This window comes from Mus caroli, unplaced genomic scaffold, assembly GCF_978045245.1.
Source record: "Mus caroli unplaced genomic scaffold, Mus_caroli_1 scaffold_14, whole genome shotgun sequence".
In the NCBI taxonomy this organism is placed as follows: Eukaryota; Metazoa; Chordata; class Mammalia; order Rodentia; family Muridae; genus Mus; species Mus caroli.
The window spans coordinates 18,570,001-18,592,161 of NW_028227269.1; the positions used below are offsets into that span (position 1 = coordinate 18,570,001).

The following is a 22,161-nucleotide window of genomic DNA, read 5'->3' on the forward strand; positions in this document are numbered from 1 at the left end:
AGCACAGTGTCTGTTGAATAGACTGACTGTCTTCGCTGCTGACCTCCTACCCAAGCTCCCTGCCACAGTTAACCCTCGCTGAGCTGCTCTTCCATGCCAGCACCGTTCCAGGCATAACAAAATCCATCCTAGTTAGTATCCAACTGGCCCCAGTGAAGAAAGTGCTGCCCAGCCTCTCTTTGCCCCCATGACCACAGATCTTGGCCATTTATCTTGACTACATCTGGCATCAATTAAAATCCAAACTTGTTGGGTATGTATGTACACCAGTAGATTAAACTACTGCAAGCACAAATGAGAGAGTTAGGGGATGGTTGGTCCCTGCTTGCTCTTTATCTCTTGCATCCCAGCCTGCATGTCTGTGGGTTTGAGGAAGACTGCCCCACCCTGGCTTAAACAAACACCCTCCAAGATGGCCAGGACATCTGGGAAGACTAGGGGTGGGTCTCAGTCATCTATATGGCTATGGAGAAAAACTGGTCCCTGCAGGATAAAGGCTTTCTATGAGGAGCCTTTTGGGTGAAGAGCACCCACACTACTGCAAACACCTTCACCTTATGTTCTCTATGGAAGCTCAATAACCTCATTGGCTTTACAGAATGGACTTTGGCAAATCTTGTTTCCGTTTGACGTTGAGACCTTTTTGTCTGTACCATTTTGTCTCCCCAGCGGAGGGATTTTAGTACTGCATGTGTTTAGTTAGTCTCACTTCACAAAGGAAGGAGCAGAGGTTTGGGAAGTTGTGTGATTTGTGGTCTCACACATATGTCACACGGGTCCTAGTTGTGGGTGAGAAAAGCCGCTGAGTTACAAAATGTCCTTAAACTCCAAACTCCCCTATCACATGGCCACCTGCTCCCTTGGAAGTTGCTCCAGGCCTCTTGTCTGGTGCCTAATGCCTGAGAGGTTCTGAGTGGACTTTTGGAGCCTGCCCTGGCTCTGGAACCAGAGGATCGGGTTTGGCTAGTTGGTTCTGACCAGTCAGAACCTGGTCTCTCTAGAGACTGCTTGTCTTTCAGCCTGGAACTCTCCTTAAATCTTCATGTCTTTTGCTTCAGACACTGAGTTTATCTAAAATTTCCACAAAGAGGAGGACATTACCTACGGAGACAAACCCTGTGTCCACCATAGGGCCACCCTGTAAGGCAGGTGCCCAGCCCACAGGGGGCAATGCCAGATGATTTTTCTGCTGGGAAAGGCTCCTGGCCAGGATATGGGTCTGGACTTTGGGTCTATTTTCAGTGTCGATTGCTCAAGATGACAATTGTCAAGAGCCTGAACTCTTGACAGGTCTAAAGATGGAGAAACAAACCCCAATGGGAGCAAGGCAAATTCATCAGTTCTCAACCTAAGGGTTAACTTTTTCGGTACACTTCTATCTCCAAAAATATTTATATTAGAATTCATAATAGCTGAAAAGTTACAGTTATGAAGTAGCAAGGGAAATAATTTTTTTTTGGCTGTAGGTCACCACAACATGAGGAACTGTATTAAAGGATCGCAGCCAGGCAGCTGACCCTGAGGATGTCCTGTCTGCCTCTCAGATGCTGGGATTACAGGTAACTGCCATACTTGCCCAGCTATTACATGGTTCTAGAGATCTGATTTCTGGTCTTCATGCTTACATCTAGCATGTTTTATGCACTAAGCCATTGTCTCCCCACAGCCCTGTTTTAAAAAATTAAATAAAAGTTTTGATGTTTGAGTAATGACAGACCCAAGGGAAGCTGCAGCTGGGTCCATGAATCTGTCCTTCAGGTTCACACCTGGTCCTGTCTTGAACAGCTACAGTGATATTGAAGTCAGGGATAGGGACACTGCTACCATCCACACAGCTTTCTCATATCATGATTGTGTGCGCGCCCCGACAAATGCATGCTGTGTGCATGGTATCTGATGCAGTTTCAGAGCATGTGTAGATCTGCGTTGTCACTGTCACTGATTGCTCTTCCTATGGTTAGAAAATTGCAGAGAAGATTCTGTGGGGAGGCGACCATAGGGTCTCCTAATGATGAACCTTCCTGCCTGATCCTCGGCTCTGTACCCTTCCTTCCTGCCCCATCCTTGGCTCTGCACCCTTCCTTCATGCCCCATCCTTCTCTCTGTACCTTTTGTCCAGGCGACTTTCTGCTCATGCTCACTTCTGAGTACACTCCCCCTGTGGTCCATCCTGTGGTAAATAACCAGCTTAGAAATCACAATGGACTAGTTTCTAAGCTGCATTTACCAGAAAAGGCTACATGTCTAGAAGGCTTTGCAGGGTCTTCCACTAATTTTAGCTTGAATCAAAGAAAATAAACTTTCATGATCTGTCGATTACATTTAACAGCTGCAGCTGACCCTGGAATGACCTTTAAGTCCATGTCATGAGCTTACAGCATAGCTCCGTGCACAAGTGACCCCATTGGGGGTGCTTCTGTTTTTTGGCTAAATTCTACACTTTGAGGGGTCTTTCCTTACTGAGACAGTCTCTGAGAAACCTAGCAAGTGAACTCCCACGGAAACAAGGGGGACGGAAACATCCTATCTTCTTGATATCAATTTTCTGATCCACAAATTTCGGTCACTCACTAGCATATGAATTCTTCCATCCATGAACTCCTATGTTGGAGGTCTGTAACAGAAGCCCCAGACTCACCCAGTGGAAAAAATAGTCCTGCAGGCTGCAGAAGCAGCAATTGAGTAGTGCACCACTGCCATCTAGTGCTCACATTCAGTGTTTGCACCAAAGGGTGGCTCTTAAATACCTTGTTAGACTGGACTGTTCCTTGGCCTTTCAATGGGAACAATTTAGTCAACTTCAATGGCTCCCAGAAAAAAGAAGTCTAGTGTAGAGAAGCTGGGGTCAAGGGGACCCTGAGATGAAGCTGACAAGGCTTCCCACACCCTTTGGAAGGGAACAGAGCCAAGCAGTGGTGACCGTATCTAGGGGCTCTGGGTCAGGCAGCACAGGGTTGGAGTCCTGAGTCTGTCCCTTGTCAGTTACTGGACCTAGAACAAGATACTTAGGCCTCTTCATTCATTCTATGAGACAGGGTGTTCCTGGGGAGGCAAACATGGACTCAAATTTGAGATTCTTCTGCCTTAGCTCCTCTAGTGCTGGGATTAGAAGGGTGAACAATCATGACTGTACCACTTTAGCTTTTGGAGACTTGTGTTTTTAATACCTAGTGGGAAACAGTACTAGTAATCTGACCCTAATTAGGCCAGCATGGCCATTAAAAATATGTGAACCACAAGGAACATAATAGAGCCTCCAAATGGAAGGTATATAGAGTTCTTACTGACTGGTCGCTAGTAAGACTAAGAAGGAAGTATGGGGGACAGGGAACGCTACAGGGTTTGAGTCCTGAGTCTGTCCAAATGAAACAGAGAGACAAGGTTTTACAGGGTCAGTAGGAGTTTTCCATTCTAAGGGGGAAGGGCAGTCCAGATGCAGGTAATATGTGTACAAAGTCATTTTATTAAGAATTGTCCCACTGTGCTGAGTGCATTTCATTGAGTTTGGCCTGGTCTAAGCTCAAAGTGGATGAGGTATGGCTGGAGAGAAGCTCAATGGTTAGAGCACTTACCGCTTCTGCTGGGATCAGAGTTTGGTTCCCAGCACCCATGTACCAGGGCTTACAACTGTCAGTAACTCCAGCTTCAGGAGATCCAATATCTTGCTCTGGGCCTCCACAGGCACCTGCATGCATATATGCAAATGCATGTAGTGTTTCTCTCTCACACACATGGCCACAATTGAAATAATAAATCTTAAAAATCCACTGAGTGAAATAGAACAGGTGAGTTTGGCTAGAACCTCCAGGAGGGCTCAGGAGTCCATCTTGCTTCCAAACTTCCTCCAACCTTTCACCTCCCCACCTTGACATTCCCTCTCTGGGCTTCTTGCTACCACTGTTTCCAACACTGTCTGGATACAAGGTTTGGTATAGGGTAAGGAGTGGATTGTGGTTAGCTTCACCCACAGCCACAGAAGTGCAAAAGCCACATTCTGCAAGGCTCACCAAGACTTTGTCCCTTTTGGGTGGTGCTTCCTTCACGTGCTTGAATGGCCCTGGCTTCCTAACAGAAAGTTCATCTTTAGATTTGAAAATGGACTGTGGGACTGTAATCTTATGGATGTGTTGGTAGTGTCCCTAATTCTATGAAAGCTGATAGCACCTTCACTCCCAACAAGACATCCTGTGGGTGTTCTGGGGTCCCATGGATAAGGCTAGCTCACTGTTTTTCCACAAGAGAGCTTCTTCCTTGAATAAGTTCTTCTTTTTCTTTTTAAATGTTTATCTAAATTTGTTTCACATGCATTGTTGTTTGGCTTGTATGTATGTCTGTGTGAGGGTGCCACATCGCCTGGAACAGTGATTTCCTGTTAAAGACAGTTGTGTTTCTGTTCTATTTCTGTTAAAGACAGTTGTGAGCTGATATATGGGTGCTAGGGAATTGAACTCAGGGCCTCTGGAAGTGCCATCAGTGCTCTTAACCACCAAGTCCTAATTAGTACTTTCTATGACCGTTGTCAAATTTTGTTTTTGAGGCATGGTCTCACTATTGAACCCTGGCTGGCCTCAAACTCAGTATGTAGCTAGGAATGGCCTTTGACTCCTGATGTGATTGTCAGGTTCCCAGACTGCTGGGGTTGTAAAGACAGATGGAGGCCAGAGGACAACTTATGGGAGTTGGTTCTTTCCTTTCACCATGCGGGTTCTGGGAGATCAGACTTGGTCTCTGATCTTGTATTTTTGAGCTAGAGTCCTAGAACTCATGACTTTGCTGCCTCAGCCGCCCCTTTCTGTGCTCTTCTTTCTACCCCTCACTGTACTCTCACATCTTGGGTGTCTTTGAGTTCTTCATTTGAGAAGACTCCCAAGGCTGGAGAGATGGCTCAGTTATTAAGAGCATTGACTGGTCTACCTAAGGTCCTGAGTTCCAATCCCAGCAATCACATGGTGGCAGAGAGAGAGAGAGAGAGAGAGAGAGAGAGAGAGAGAGAGAGAGAGAGAGAGAGAGAGAGAGAGAGAGAGAGAGAGAGATCTTCATAACTGGGCAGACACATCCATTGATCCTTTTATTCCCCATTATTTGAATTGGTGATCCTGAACTTGCTGTGTAACCTTCGCTCAGCCTGAAGCTGGCTGAGCCAGACCATGACCTTGCTGCCACTAAGGACATTACCTAGGGTGGAACCTTCCTCCGTAGATCACAGAATTGTTCAGCCACTGTTGCTGTTCCTCTTCAAGATACTGCTACCTGCAGAGAGGCGCCAGAGCTGTTCTGGAGACTATGCCCTATCCTGCATATCATCACCTGCAGCCAGTTCCAAAGATCAATTGGTGGGAATGGGCCTCCCTCCCCACTTTATAAGCGCATTTGCCATTAAACATTTGAACCTTGATCAGAACATTGTCTTGGCTCCATTTCTCTCTCTTCCTCCTAGTTTCCCTTTCTTTAAGTGCCAGCCTGCCACTCAGGTGTACCCTGTACATGTGAGCCACTGGACGGCTTGCAAGATTAGTGGGTGACATTAGCCAAGGCACATGCCCTGTTTGGCCCTGAGGGATTGATTGTGTCCAATATCTAAAACACCTTTTAGCCAACAGCACCTTTCTCCTTGAGGTGAGGTGGGAGCAAAGACAATGTCTGGCCAATCTCAGAGTCTCCAGTGCTTACCCAGGACAGATACTCAGTGGGTGTTTCCTCAACATCTTCAGACAGTCTGGGCCTCAGTCTACAGGTTCTGTGGCTTTAAGCAGGAGGGCCAATGGCCTTGCTGTATGTGGAGCCCACTGAGTGGGGAAAGGCTGGCATGGACTCCTCTCTGACTAAATTCTTGACTGTTCCAGACATCCAAGGACTTTCCCCATGTCTACCACTTATCTCCTTCATCTCCACACTCACTGCAGAGTGAACCATGAACAGGGTGCTTGGGGAAACATAGGAAACTCACAGACCTTGGTTTATTTGATCATTTTAATATGCCAGGTCAATGGAAAGGAAGGACGGAGCACACAGGAAAACCTGTGTTTGCAGGACGGAGGGCAGATATCCACAGTCTTGGGCATGCATGTATCTCCTGTGTAATTAGGCAAATGAATACATAAATACCACAGCACAGCCAGACTTGGGGGTGGGGAGAATCACAAGCCACGGGGGACCATGCTTTTAGGTCAGTCAGAGGCTTTAAATACAGGGGCTGAAACTTCTCACTTTATACAAAACTTATATATTAAAAGTAAGGATACCACGGTATACACATGCAAGCAGCTTTGGTCGGAGAAAATGAACAAAGGAGGTGGAGCCATGCACAGGAAGGGCTTGCCTATCTACTGTCCATCTTCTTCATCCTCACAAAGTCAGCTGGGATCATAGAATAAATCACCTGGTCTCGGTAAGATACTGAAATGTCCTGTCTGGTGTCCTTAAGGGCCTCCAGGCCCTCTGTGGGCAGGGAAGGAGCCCTACAGCTGAGAACACTTGAAACCTTGGAAGGAACCAGCCTGGACTGGATGGGGAGGGACATCTATTGGGTCAGATAGAGGAGGGAGCTGCATCCAGCCAGACCAGGTGAGTGTGATGTGCTGCCTGGACCCAGGTCCCTAGAGAGCAGGAGAAATCATGGAGAAATCCACTTTTGCAAGCAAAGCTGAAGATGGTAGGTCAAGCCTGTGTTTCTCACAAGTGTGTAAAAGCCCATTCCCCTCAGAACTGGCTAGCACTGCTTGGATCACACTGCAGCAACCGGACAATGGATGGGTCGCTCTTGGCACCTTTGTTGAATTCTTCCAGGGACATTTTGCCTGAGGAATGGAAGAGGGAGACTTAGGATTAGCCAGTGCTCTGGTTAAAGTCTGGAACCCTCTGGAAAATGGACAATGTCCAGTCTTCTCTCTCTCTCTCTCTCTCTCTCTCTCTCTCTCTCTCTCTCTCTCTCTCTCACACGCACGCACACACACACACACACACACTCACACACACACACACACACACACACACACACACACACATATGGGGACACATGCCATTTTGAGGCACACATGTGGTCAGAGGACAACTTGTAAGAGCTGGTTCTCCTTTCAAGGAATAGGTTGTGGGGATTAAGCCCTAGTCATGAGGTTAGGTTTGGTAATGAACTCTTTGGCTTGATGTAAGCAGATAGAGGCCTGGACAGCCACCATGATCTGGGGCAGCTGGGGAGAAAGGACAAATTATGGCTGCAGGTCAAATTACATTTCTGTTACTGTGACAAAAATCCCCTGATTAAAAGCAACTTAAGGGAGGAAGTTTTCTTTGGTTTACTTCTAGGTTACAATTCATCACTTCAGGCAGTCAAGGCTTTAAAACCTCACGGGGCAGAGAGAATAGAGGTATGAGCACCTGGCTCATAATGAGACTCTGTACTTTTTTTCTGATACTCTTCTTTTCCCTTTATTACACAGTTCAGGCCCCCTGTCTAGAGAATAGTAATGGGGTTTCCCGCATCAATTAACCACCAACACAACCCGCAACAGGCATGCTCATAGACTGCCATGATCTAGATGGATGGTTCTCAGCCTTCCTAATGCTGTGACCCTTTAATACAGTTCCTTGTGTTGTAGTGACCCTCAACGATAAGATTATTTTCACTGCTACTTCATAACCGTAATTACACTATTGTTATGAATCTGAATCTGAATATTTGTGTTTTCTGTTGGTCTTATGCTACCTCTGGGAAAAGTTCATTTGATCCCCCAAAGGGGTTGGAACCCATAGGTTGAGAACCACTGATTTTGATAATTCTTCATTAAGATTCTTCTGAGCTGAGCAGTGGTGGCACACATCTTTAATCCCAATACTCAGGAGGCAGACTGGTGGATCTCTGAGTTTGAAGCCAACATGGTCTAAACAGCAAGTTCTAGGACAGCCAGGGCTACACAGAGAATCCTTGTCTCTAAAAAACAAACCAACAAGCAAAAAAAAAAAGACTCTCCTTTATGGCTGATGAGATGGCTCAGCAGTTAAGAGCAGTTGCTGCTTTTGCAGAGGGTCCTGGATAAAGTTCCCAGCATCCATAAGGCAGTTCCCAATCATTTGTAACTCCAGTTCCAGGGGGACCCAGTGCCCTTTTCTGACCTCTAACACATTACACAAACATACATTCAGGTAAACGCTCATGTAGAAAACAAATACTAAATCTAAAATAAAAAATAAAAATTAAAAAAAAAAAAGACTTCTGAGGTGATTCTAAACTGAGTCATGTTGACAGTTAAAACTATCACAGCGCCCCCTAGTGTAGACTCTTGTCAGCTTCGGGTGTTGCGAGCTATCCACCTTTGCTGTCCTATTCTTGTCCTAATCTGTACCAGTTTCTCTGACAGCCCAGACTTCTCATCTCTTGAGTGCTAGCAAGTGGCCCCTGGCTTACAGGGCAGAATATGCACTCAGTGGCCTCCATTGTGAGACACAAACAACTGGACAAGTGCACAGTGGGGACGCGGTCTCCACTCTGAAACTGGTAAAGCTCCTGGCTTTGACATTCAGGAACAATGGCCCTCCATGTTAAGTGTGACACCAACATAGTGCTACTTCAGCCTCACACCCACACCAGTCGGCTTATCCCCATTTCACGGAGAAGAAAGCCAAACCTGGGAAGTGGGCAAGCCTCAGTACAGTTGGTCTATTGGAACACAAGCCTCCGTGTCAGAGTACACAAGAGAGTAAAGAACACTTTAGAAAATGGCTGAAAGGCAGCACCAGGCAAGAGGCTGCATTGCTTTGTGTGCATTGAAAAGCATTTCCTTGATGTCTGGGAAGCTTTTTGTTGTCTACAGTTCCCTGGAGCCTTGAGTCCCACTGGGCCCTGTCCTCAGCTCACCTGCACAGAGCACTGGAGGCTGTTCACTGCTCTTTCCTGTGCATTAGCTTACATTCAATCTCAGTGCGACCGGGGGAGCCTTTCATGCCTTAATGCTGCATTTCCTGTTGGAACAAAACCCAACCAGTCTTGGCTCTACAAAGCCACAGAGGGGCAGAATTAACTCACCATGCAGCTACCTCACCCTTGCTGAGGTCCTGTGATAAACTCAGCCAAGGCACAGAAGGACCTCTCACCACCTCACCTCCTCCTGAGACCAGCCTTTTTGCATCTGTGGTAGAACCTCAGACTCCTAGGTAAGATGAGGCTCAGTGGCTTCTATGTTTGATGAGCCCCATGAGAATCCGCAGTTCCTCACATCCCAGGATGATGGCCTGGTTCAGAATCTCAAGACTCAATGCCACTTGATTCAGTGTCTCACCTCTCAGCCACCAGTATGACCTTCCTCCCCTCTGCATATATAATTGTGGAAATAGTAAGACCACTGTTTCTGTCAACATGTGTGCTAAATAATTTTATGTCAGTTTGATACAAGTTTACGTTATCAGGAAAAAGGGAGCCTCAGTTGCAAAAATGTCTGTATAAAATGTCTGCAGGAAAACTTGTAGGGCGTTCTCAGTCTCTTTCTGTCTCTCTCTCTCTCTCTTTGTGTTTGTGTACCTCCCTCCCTCTCTCCCTCTTTTTCCCTCTTTTTTTTTGTTTTGTTTATTGAAACAGGGATTCTCTATGTAACAGCCCTGACTGTCCTAGAACTCACCTTTTAGACCAGGTTAGCCTTGAGCTCACAGACAGCCTCCTGTCTCCTATGAGCTCCGAATAAGACATGTGCCACCATGCCTGACCAGAGGGTATTTTCTTAATTAGTAATTGATGGAGGAGGGCCAACCCTGTAGGTGGTACAACCCTGGGCTAGTGATCCTGAGTTCTATAAGAAAGCAGGCTGAGCAAGCCATGGGGAGAAAGCCAGTAAGTTGCAACCCTTTCATGGTCTCTGTATCAGTTCTTGCCTTCAGGTTGCTGCCCTGTTTGAGTCCTGCCCTCACTGCTTTTGATGATGAACAGTTATATGGTAACTGTGAGTGAATAAACTTCCTCCCCGAGTTACTTGTGGCCATAGTGTCTCATCACAGCAATGGAAACCCTAACTCAGACGACACAGATGTAGCCTACAGCTCAGAGGGTCTACTGACATGCACATGGTTATAGAGCCCTAGAAAGGGTGCAGGGTGCAGGCTAGGTGTACCTGACCCTGAATTCTAGTTTCCCTCCCTCTATCAGAGCTGAATCAAGCGGGCTGGAAAAAGGCAGGCCTGCATAGGGCAGAGAGTGTATCCCAAACACCTCTGTGCCATCAACAGTTTCACAGGCTCACCTACTCCCCTCTCCCCACCCCCACCCCCTCTCCCAATCCCATCTTCCCACCCCACCTGCTCACTCCTACCATGTTTCCTACCTTCATTGTTTGTGTCCATCTGCCTGAAGATCTTGTCTGTTCGATTCTCGGGAATAGACTTGTCCTCGGGCATCTTCATCACAGAGGACACCATCTTGTAGATGGCCTGCAAAGGGGCATCTGTGAGTGTGCTGTGGAGGACTGAGGGTGAGTTATGGTCCTCGCTCAGCTAACCAAGGAGCAACGACAGGGCAGAGTCAGGACCCTTCTCTCACCAGAAAAAGTCTCACAGACAAGGTTCTGGGCAAAGGGAACCAGGAAACTTTAAGTGACATTCAAGAGCACAGGATACAGCTGGGGTGTGGAAGAATGGAGGGCTCCTTGGTTCAGACTAGAGGGGAGGTTGTGTGGCAAAGCATCTATCTGAAAGGAAGATCTTTGGTGGGGAGCTGGGAAATCCTGGAGGGAAGGTCAAAGGGGAAATACATTGATCCCTGCCCACCCATGGGTCCTGAATCTGCAGATTCAACAAACTACAGGTAGGAAATAGTCTAGAAAACGAAACTGGAGGTACACAGATTCTTGTTATTTCCCAAATAATACACATTATTATTAACATCTATCGCCATTGTACAAATTTTATTTACTTATCTACACGACTAGGAGATATTTAAAGTTCCTTGTCCAACACAGACATATGGCAGCTTGATATTGTCTTTCAGAGCACACACTTACTTATCTAAACATGTCCTCCCCTGTACAAACAACCAACTCAAATGTCCACAGTGTCTTGATCAGAAATAATCATCAACTCAGGTAGACAGGTGCCACACATCTGTAATTCCAGAACCGGAGGGTAGAGGCAGGATTATCAGGAGTTCAAGGTCATCTATGACTATATAGAAAGTTCATGGCCAGCCTGAGCTACATGAGACCCTGGCTAAAAATGTTATATTAAAAGAAAGAGAACAGGAAGTACAATAGTGGTGCATGCCTTTAACCCCAGCATTCAGTGACAGTGAAGACAAATAAGAGTTCAAGGAAGGCTACCCTGGGCTACAGAGCAAGTTCTAGAATAGCCAGGACTACACAGAGAAACACTGTCTCTCTCTCAAAGACATACACACAAAGACACACACACACACAAACATACACACGGGCGGGTAGGGAGAGAAAGAGAGAGAGAGAGAGAGAGAGAGAGAGAGAGAGAGGGAGAGAGAGGGAGAGAGAGAGAGAGAGAGAGGGAGAGAGAGAGAGAGAGAGAGAGAGAGAGAGAGAGAGAGAGAGAGAGAGAGAGAGAAACTGAGTAACAGAGACAGAGAGAGACAGAGAGATTTACAAATGGAAGATTATGCACAAGGGCATGTGGTGATTGATGCCATCTGTGAGAAGAAGTCCAACGGGTTTGTGAGTGGAGGCCTCCTGTGGAAGAACTTACTGGAAAGGTAAAGTTAACTGAAGTGGGGAATTGGCTGAATGGACAGGTATCTTGTAGGCCCTTTTGTCATGTTTTCCTTTGTAATTTTATTTGTTTATTTGTTTTCTGAGATAGGGTCTCATGTAGCTAGAAAGGAGCGAAGACACTACGGTCTTCTCAAAGCAGTTTATTCAGGAACCTTTCAACATGCATGCATGAATCTCTCTCCAGGAATAGTATCTTGTGTATCTCTCTGCCCCCAATCGCAATCCATTATATAACCCCTCAACCACGCCCCATCAGTCCAGTCCATGTAACAGCAGTCCATTGGCCAGAATCATCACTCGTCATATGGTCTGATCTTGCATCATGGTGCACCTGAGCAGTTCTCACGATGGTCGTGGCTTATTTTCAGGTGTATGAGGAAGTCGGGTGCAAGTCATAAGACTTGGCTGCAGTCCCAGGCGCCATCTTGGGACTGCTGCCACACCCACTCCCCACATCTCCCCCTTCTGTACTTATTGGCAGACAGAATGTCTGTCTTAGGTTGCACCCTGCGGCAATGCCCCTTACCCATCATTGGGAGACAAAGAGCATTGGTTTGATCCCTGTCTTAGGTTGGTGACATGCCCAGGGCATCTTACCCGTCATTGACTACTTCTCTAGCATGCCAAGCCACACATGAGGAGATTGTCCTGTTTACGCTGCCGCAAAAGCCTGTATCATCAAGGCTTGGGCTCTGCACTCACGACTCTGCATGCAGCAGGTGCACCAGAAGGCCAGGATGCTGATTAATATCAGATACAGAGCAAGTCCATCAATTCCAGCTCACTCTTTCAAGCGGGAGACAGCGGACAGCAATCGAAAGCTTCTGCTACATCAACGGTTAAATTATTCACAGCCGCGGCAGTTTGTAAGGGATATGGTCACACCGGTGGCTGTGGTGGCAGAGATTGCTACAGCAGTGACAATAACTGCAGCAATGCCAAAAATCCCTCTTAGGTCCAAACAAAGTCATAGCAGAAGGAGCCTGAAAGGGCTAAGGTACAAAGCGAGACATCCTAGTCACAACAGCTAAATGATATTCAGATGCATTCCAGCTCATACTATAATAACAAATATCACTACTACAATTAACAACATTATTCTCATAACTACCATTATAAACAATAAACACAAAAGGAGGCCACATACAAACAGGTGTAGCCTGAAAAGAAGCATTCCTCCGTCCAGCAAATTGAAATACAGAAGTTTTAAACACATTAGAACCATTCCAATAAAAACTTGCATTGCCCCAGGCCCCTCCCACCACCATGCTTAAGGGGGGAAGATAGTGCAACTACCATTCACCCCACCTAACACCATACATTAAAAGGATTACTAGCTCCTACTTGAGCTGGATTTTGATATGTCCAATTATACTCTGAAAAGGAACTATTATGGACTGTACCTATATAAGGGGAAAATGAAAAATAATTCTTCACTGCCCAAGGTACTTTTCTAGATTGACAGCAGGTCCAAGGTGGAAGGGAATTGTGAACACTCCTACAAAAAAGGGGCCCATCTAGGTTAGGAGGGTATAGTGCTATTGCCCTTGGATATACTGGCAGGCCACAACCCTCGGATCCAGGTAGCATTAGCTTTAGTAGATACAGCTGAACACAATCACTCATCTGTGAAATATTTTGAACCATCTGAAAACACAACAATCCCCTTAGCTGAAGCAGCATAGATTCCCTCACTGGAGCTATCTCTCCATCCCATGATAAAAAAAGGCAATTGTAGCAAAGCATTAGGATATAAAGAACTGAGGAAACACTTGTGCTGAATGCGTCAACAGCATGGTTTTCGGGAACACAGGCATAATTCCCCAATGTAGCTCTTCAGTTCTCACTAGCGGGACCATTCCCAGCCACAGGAATATCCATGTCCTCATCGCTCTGCTTGTCCTGAATTGCTCTGGTCAGCCGCTCTGGGACCCACAGCAGTTGTCGGTGATCCTGGGGAAACACACAAACAGATCCTCTCTCCCAAACAAACACTGGGTCAGGGCCCTTCCAACAACCAGTCAAAATGTACCCTTGGATGGGATAATTAGTTTGAGCTGCTACAAATCTCCCTTGTCCCAGCAGCATGTCTTGATCCCAGGCTGGATGGCCATTGCCAGCATTTATTGCTGCTTGCTCAGCAAGAAACTCAATGAAAAATGCCTTCTAGTCTAAATATTGGCCTGGTGACAAGCAGGCGAGAGCTAGGTTCTGCCAATTGCTTGGAGACATGCAGTAGTGGTGCAGGTTCTCTAATTGCGCTCTTACAAAAGCAGCACTGACACTGTAAGTATGAACCCCTTCCTCTATACTTTGAACAATCTTCCAATCAAGCGGCTCATGATGATGACCTCCCTGTGCATCCTGAAATACAGTAAAGCACTGGGTTCCCAGTTCCCTCCAGGTTTCTGAATGCAGACTACACCTGGATCCTCTTTCAGGGGCTTACGGACGCGGCCACGGTGGCCCTGGGCCTGAAGGTTCTACCTTCATTTTTACTTTCTCTAGACTGTCGGCTATACTCTCCAGATTGTCCTCAGACATATCCCCATAAATAGAATTTCCTTCTGCCTCTGACTTTTGGGATCGCGCCTCTCTCACCTGATTCAGGCCTCATTGCCCTTTTGGAGTTCTGCTCCATATCTTTCCTTCTCCTCGATACAATCCCGTATTAGCTTCTACACTGGCAGCACATGCAATTCCTATCTCACAGCCTTGCTTCTACCACGGTTTAGTGTCCACTTTCCTTATCACCTACAGCCTGGGCTTCAACCACGGGTCACCCAACCTCTCCCTGGTTCACTGGACATTGAGCTTGACAGGGTGGCCAGTGCTGGCTGGAAGTACCCCCAGAAGCTAGCTACATCCATCTCTGAACAGGAGCACACAATACAAACTTCTCCAGCCACAGAGAGTCTGCCCTAAGAGGACAAATGCGACTGCTGGTGGCTGAGGGGTCACCACAGGCCTAGGATAAGAATACAGATGAGCTGCCCACCATTGATACCCACTACCCATGGCTCTAATCCACACCCCAACATAGAGTAAGACCATATCATGACTCTTTGGGAAGGGATAGAAATGCCCTGGTTTTATTGTAGGTAATTCATTTTGGAAACTCAATTAACAAAACACATGTAAAGTTGAAGCCACCCTGGGAACGCAGAGCTGTAGGTAAGAATGGAGCAGCCAACAGTGGGAGGGTGGTACACCTGGTGGTGGTTGGTCCAAAGAATCCCTTAGTGGAGCAGGACAAGAGGTGCAAAAAGACGTCTGGGGACAATCCAGGAATACTGATGGAGAAGGAAGGGAGGAACGAGGGGAGGAGGAAGGAAGGAAAGAAGGAGGAAAGGAAGGAAGAAATGAGGGAGAGGGAAAAGGAGGGCATGAGAGGGAGAAGGGAACTGGAGTACCTAGAGGAAGGGACAATGAGCTGAGCCCAGGAGGTGGCTACTAGGATGTTACTGTCAGAGGCAGGCCCTCAGGCAGGAGACAAAACTGTGAAACAATGTGAACAGGAGACCCCAGAAAAGAGGGCAGAGTTTGGGGTGGTAGCAGGTAAAAGGTAGAGAAGCCAGGTTGGACCAAGATGGGAGGTGTGGGGTCCCCTGCTCAAATACTAGTATTGGAGAGAAAAGACCTACACCCAGTGAATCCATGTAGCTCCAAGGCCCTCAGCACTGAACCATTCACACAGGGAAACTTACAATGTGTCTCTGGCCTGGAGTTCACTTAGATATGTCACCCATCAGATACATCTTGCTAACCAGAGAACTGACCATCAGAGAGCTGCAGAACCTCTCCTAAGTGAGCCAGGACCTGACTCCAGGATACCCGGGTATGGGATTGTGCTGGTATTGTCCCAGTGAGTGTAATGTGTAAACAGCTGCATTGCCACCATAGCTAGCCCTGTGCTTGTGGCTCCTCTTCATGATCAACAGTCCTGCACCCGACAGCCTTGCCACAGACCCTTGGTTTCCAGCTCACACACGCAGCATCCACTCACCTCATTGAACACACATCACTGCAGTGTCTGTGATTTGTCATCTAACAGAAGCTACTAGAATGCCAAACTCCTTGTACCTGCTCTGCAGATATCTGCCGGGAGGAGGCTGCAGTGCAGACAGCCTTGGAGATATTGGAGGAGAGGCTTCGTTTCCCTTATTTCTCATTCCCTTCCCAATGGCTTGAAGATCTGCTCTTTACCAAATATTTCGGAGGTAGGAGCTCCAGAACACAGGGCTGTGCCTCTGCCCAGACTTTGTCTCCTCCCTGGTATCAGGCTGCTAATTAGAATTCATGCTTTGCATTGGTATTGGACATTCTTGCTGTTGTGGTAATTGCATACACACACACACACACACACACACACACACACACACACACACACATGCCCTTGTTCTCAGGATGTACTAATACTAATTTGGAGGCAGGAAGAACCTTGACATAGCTCACATTGAAGCAGATCCCAAGTGACCCTCTGTGGATGCAAAGAACAAGGCATAAGCATCAGGAGGATGGAGACTACCAGGGAACATTCAATCCATGTTTCAGGGCTACCCCTGAGGTGCTGGGGGTTCATGGGATGTAGAAAAGGGAAAAGGAAGGGTCTGAGGCTCGGGATCTGGTTCTGAGGTGCAATGGCTTGAAGATCTTCTCCTGCATGCAATGTCATTTAGAGAAAGGGTGGTGACAATAGGAATGTGTCTGGCCATCTTAAGCACCTGGGACTAATGGCATAAGCAGTATGAGATAAGGAGGAAGAGAGGGTAGGATTGACCCTTTTCGGAAACTCCAGTAAAGAAGGGCTCTATGTAAAGAAGCCTCAGTCCTGGAGGGACTCCATGGAGCATAGTCCTCCCGCCCTGCCATGTTCCACTACACCCAGATAGGAAAACACACCTTTACAATGCTAAGTGCTGCTGACACTCTTCAATATCCAGCAGCTAGCCCTGAGCCACAGGAACTCTCAGCTACTGCAGTCAGTAACAGTGACCCCTATTTCGCTCCAAAGGGGACAAGGATTCAGTACAGATACTTGGGACAGAGGACCAACAGTCATATAGCAAGATAGCCAAATAATCCTCCAAGAAAAACAAGAAAGCAGGCTCCCAGAAACAGAAAGCCCCTAACCACACCTTAGCCTCTTTCTTGACAGATACACCCCGTTAACTGGGAGAGTGTATCACCAGAGAAGCCCATACTTGAGCAGACAGTTAGGACCTGCTTTGGTGTTTTCCAGTCTCTTGGGTTCTTGAAGTATAGATGCTTGAGTCATGCTGGATTGTGGTCCCTACTCTCGAGTGCCCTGCACTACAAATGCACATTCCTAGGCAGGACAACTAGGTGCTCTGGCCAAGAAGATGGAATTTAGAGCCCAAACTGAAGGCCTAGAGGGGATTTTGGAAGATGACAGAGCCTCCAGTGAGTGGTAAGCTGTCTCACATGCCTCAGCTAGTGAAGGAAAATGAGATTTTGTAACTTGTGATTCATGTAAAAGAGTTGTCTAGGAGCCCATATGCCAGGGCAGGGCTCTTCTGTAAAGATGAAAAAGAATGCAAGGACGCAGGCAAGGCTATCTTGTCTGAGTTTACACCATCTGATTGGAACCTCCTCTCTGTCTACTGCCCCTTGGCGCTGGGGTAATGTCATACAACAACTGGTTGCTATGTGAACAATGATAAGGCACCAGCCCACAGGAACAAGGTCCTGATGCCCTTTGGCTGACATGTAATCTTACTGTTAATGTTTGAATGAGCCAATCCCATACCTTTGTTGAAATTCCTTGCACCCCTATCCCTTTTTCTTTCATAAAAACCCCTAGCTCTGGAGACTCGGAGTCGACTCCCCTGCCTTTTGTGTGAGGTACGTGTCGGCCCAGAGATCTGCCAATAAAGCCTTGTGTGTAATGCAACAAGAAGGATTCTTGCTAGTTCACGGGTGCACCCTATCCCTGGATTAGAGTAGGGGTTACCATATGGGGGGAGTCCTACATTTGGGGGCTCATTCGGGATTTGGGAGCACCGAGAACCCCAAGAAAACCCCTTGGAGGTATGTCTGTGTGAGTTTGGTGTGTCTGAGTGCAGTGCCACTGAATCTGTGTGTCGGTTTTCCAGTTTTAGTATTCTGGCAGCTGCCGCTGAGGTCCGTGTGGGTCCAGTGGCTGTGGAAGGAGATGTCTTGAGTCCACAAGCTGCAACCCTGGGAAGACGTTCCAAGAGTGACCCTGGAGGAAGTCCTCTGGCAGAGTGAGGGAGATCAGGTGCTCTTTCTGCCAGAACGGGAGTAGACGCGGAATCCCACCCTGTCAGAGGTCGCGTTTGGCTGGTTGTATAGGTCCAGGCAGGGATGAGTGTGCTTGGATGTTCTGGTGTCCCTTGTCTCTGTCTTCATTTTGTCTCTGTTTCCAATTTTTGTCATGGGACAGACTGTCTCAACCCCATTATCTTTGACTGAGAACCATTGGACGGACGGACGTTAGGGCAAGAGGGCAAAATCTATCAGTAATAGTTAAGAAGAAACCTTGGCAGACTTACTATACCTCAGAATGGCCCACTTTTGGGGTGGGTTGGCCTCCCGAAGGAACGTGTGATCTCCCCATCATCAGGTCTGTAAAGGCCGTAGTTTTTCAGGAAGGACCATGATTGCACCCGGACCAGCAACTGTACATCACAGTGTTGGAAGATTTAGCACGATTTCTGCCTGTGTGGGTTCATCCATTTCTCCCACCCCTATGTCCAGGTACCAAGGTTTTGATGGTCCGAGAGAATGCTGAGAAGGGGAAATCGAAACTACTATCTGGAGAAGGCAGCAAAAAATCTACTCCACCGCAGCCAGAGGCCATTTCTAAAATCTACCCAGATATAGAGTGGCCCCCTGAATGGCCCGACTCACTACCACCACCTTATCCCCTGGTTCTCCAACCTGTACCCCAACCCTCAGCTTCCATGGCTCCACCTTCGGTTCTAGGGATCGGGGAGGGAGGTCCCTCAGCAGGAACAAGAAGCCAGCGGGGAGCACCCAGCGAGGGGCCAGCCGATTCTATGGTGGCACTTCCCCTTAGGGCTGTTGGAGCTCCCCCTGCCAGCCAGAACGTTCCACAGCTTCTGCAATACTGGCCTTTTTCTTCCTCTGATGTCTATGACTGGAAAGTAAACCACCCCCCTTTCTCAGAAAATCCTACAGGGCTTAAAGGGTTGATAGAGTCTCTGATGTACTCATAACAGCCTACCTGGGATGGTTGCCAACAGCTCCTACAAACCCTGTACACCACCTAGGAGAGAGAAAAAATTCTCCTCAAGGCACGGAAGAACGTCCGAGAAGGGGCCGGTCGGCCAGTACACACCCTGGTCGAGATAGACAAAGGATTTCCTTTGACTCGTCCTCAGTGGGATTATAACACAGCACAAGGGAAAGAATGGCTGTCCAATAACCGACCGGCACTAGTTGAGGGTCTCAGAGGGCCCACTCGTAGGCCCACAAATTTGGCTAAGGTAAGACAAGTTATCCAGGGGCCAACTGAGCCCCCCTCAGTTTTTTTAGAGAGACTCATGGAGGAATGCATTTTGTGATGCACTTAGAGATAGACTTTAGACTTCAGTGAATCTTAGGCAAGCATTCTACCAACAGTCGTAGCCAACTCCAGCCTATTCTCCCTCCTCTCCCTCCCCCTCCCCCTCCCATTTTCATGTGACACAGTCTTTTCTCTGTGTAGCCCTGGCTGTCCTGAAACTCCCTCTGAGAACAGGTTGGCTTGGAACTCACACAGATCCATCTACCTCTGCCTCATGTGTACTGGGATTAAAGGAGAGCCTCACAACCATCTGGCTATGATAGAGTCTTTCTATACAACCCAGTCCAGCCTTGAACTCAAGACACTCCTCAGTCTCCTGAAATTACAGCATGACTTAAGTGCTCTTTTGAAGGATATGAAAGACATTGCTGCAAGCAGGAGAGGGCAGAGACCTCCATTTCATTCCCACAGTCCCTCTACAGATGGACGTCTTGTGCAATCAGTCCTGGTGGGATTGAGCCAGAATAGGCTTCTCTTCCTTGCTGCTCAACACCGAGGATCAGGTTGGCACTTTGGCCCCAGGCTTGATGCAGCAGGTTCTTTGGGGTCCATGAGCCAGCTATGGAATGACTCACACATGGGCTCCTGATTGGCTGGGATGACAGGTCATATCAATTCTGTTTTGATGCTGCAGGCCAAGAAGCCAGCAATGGCCTTTCCCCAGTAGCCAGGGGAATGGCACGGGGCCTCTAGGACTGGTTCTGCATGGTCAATGACTCAGGTTGCCCTGGCCAGTGGCCAGCACCCAACACTCCTGTGAGGGTGCAGCAGTAACCCAAGAGTGCTGAGGCAGGCCTAGCATACAGCAGGGTAGAATATCTCTCATTGCGCGTGACTGAACTTCTGTGTGTCCCTCTCTAAAAGGAACTGCATTTTACTATGTCAGGCTGCAATGGGACATGCAGATTTGGTGGTCCCTGGGTCAATCCCTGACTACAGCCTTCCCTTCTAGCCATATGTTCTTGCTACCTTGATTTCTCTGAGTCCTGTCTCCTTAGCTGTAAACCAAGAGTGAAGGTCCCTGTGTGTGGAGTTTACAGCCTATTTCTATGAAAGGAAGGGAAACAGAAGCTATGAGGAGACAGAGACAAACTGAACCACCAGGCAAATGCTCGGTGGGGACATTGGAGGACTTTTACTGTGAAAGACCACAGGCTTCCTCAATGAGCTCCATCTGAGTACAGCACCCTGTGAGGAGGGAAACCACCGACCTGAAAAGCTTCTCTTGCAGGTCACAACTAGTGTAGTGCCATTAAAAACCGTATTCTGTGCTGGTAAAGAGCCTGTGGTCACTGTGATATGGAAGCATCCCTGGGTAGGGCCAGTGACGTCCTAACTCCTGTACTTCAAAGAGGAAATGAGGGGAGGGAAGGAAGGATGTAGCCAGGCAAATATCAGGGCAGGGAGTGCAGAGGCTCCTGTTGCTGAGGGGCAGGTCTAGTACAGGGGCCCAAGCCCAAGGGCTTGCTAGACACAGGGATGGGGTTTCAGGAGGAAGGCCCCTTATCTCATGGCAGCAGGTATCCTGGGAAGTCCATGCCTACTGCTTGGGAATAGGAGTGTGAGGGTTAGGGACCCTCAGGCAGTGGCTCACACTTCATACCATACACCTTGCAAAGTTTACAGACACACACACACCCGAACACCCCTTCACCAACACAGAGATGTGTTACCTCTCTTACTATTCAGAGGCTCCCATCTCCCATCCCTCCTGGCTCCAGTGATAGCACAGGAGGAAGAGCGGTTAGAAGGAGGACTCCTCAGAGCACTACATAAGACTCCGGAAGATATTTGCCCTGGGAGCTCGCTATTCTTACACACAGCAATACAAGTCCTTTGCTCATTCATTCAACCAGCCACCTTTACCAAGTATGCATGGACGTGGCCTGAAGATGTGCTTAGCGAATGACCCTAAACTTGGGCATATGGAGAAGATGCTGACTGGTGGACAGGAAAGATGGATGCTCAGAGGAAGCCTCACTGTTCTCAGAGGTGAGTCACTGTGACACAAAGGGAGCATGTGGAGAAACATGTGGAGAAATTAGGGAGGGAGGGAGCAGGTCATTACTACTGCAGAGCTGTCACTCAGTACATGTTGAGCTCTGAGCTGCAGAAATTCACTGCACCCCATCAGCCTGACCCATCTTCCCATCCTCTCAGGCCACGAATATCTCCACTGCTTCTGTATCCATCCCGATGGCTGCCCCTGGGCCTTTGCTCCCAGACCTTCTTCAGGCTCTCTCCGAGCTCACAGCTCTTAGCATTCCTGGAATACTTTGACGAAAAGGGAAGCCTCTACACACAACCTTCTAAGCTTAACCGCTTTCCAGCATTACTTATTCCAATATTATATAATGAATTAAAGGCCCAGGCTTTACTTTGCTTTTCTTTGCCATTAGAAGCCAGAGCCCTCAAGATCACTGGGGACAGAGTATATCCTTAATACATGCTGAGCACAGCCATACTGACTGCCAAGGTAGACAGCTAGCAGGAAGGCTGTGCCCCAGACTTGTACATGCTTTCATCCACAGGCAGGTGGGTGGGAATGGAGGAGGTGCCCATCTTCAGAGGGATCTTTCTACTGATCATCCTCTGACTTCTGACTATATAGCAAAGTTCTGACATAAGATTAAGAACTATCTGACCCAGACTCTCCTCATTCAGTGCCCAGGTGTGTTTGGCTACAGAGGAGTCACTGGGTGTACAACCAAACATCCAAGGGCCTCAGGATGAGAAGAGGCACTATAGGCTAGAACTTGTACTCCTCTGACCTCTTTGTCTGCTCCAGCTTCCAGACATCAGTTTCCAGGCTTGACTGGACCCTACTATACACTTGTGCATGGATGGCATCTGGAGTCAAGGACCCTGGGGCCTGGAGGT

General features: G+C 47.8%; 1 long non-coding RNA gene across 1 annotated transcript; it reads right to left on the reverse strand.

Moving 5' to 3' along the window:
- Nucleotides 1-5,984: 5,984 nt before the first annotated feature.
- Nucleotides 5,985-18,306, reverse strand: LOC147001153 (uncharacterized). Its single transcript, XR_015045188.1, has 3 exons — nt 18,250-18,306; nt 10,305-10,410; nt 5,985-6,797 (listed from the first exon to the last, which is right to left on the reverse strand). It is a non-coding gene; the product is annotated as an uncharacterized LOC147001153 (long non-coding RNA).
- Nucleotides 18,307-22,161: the final 3,855 nt, after the last annotated feature.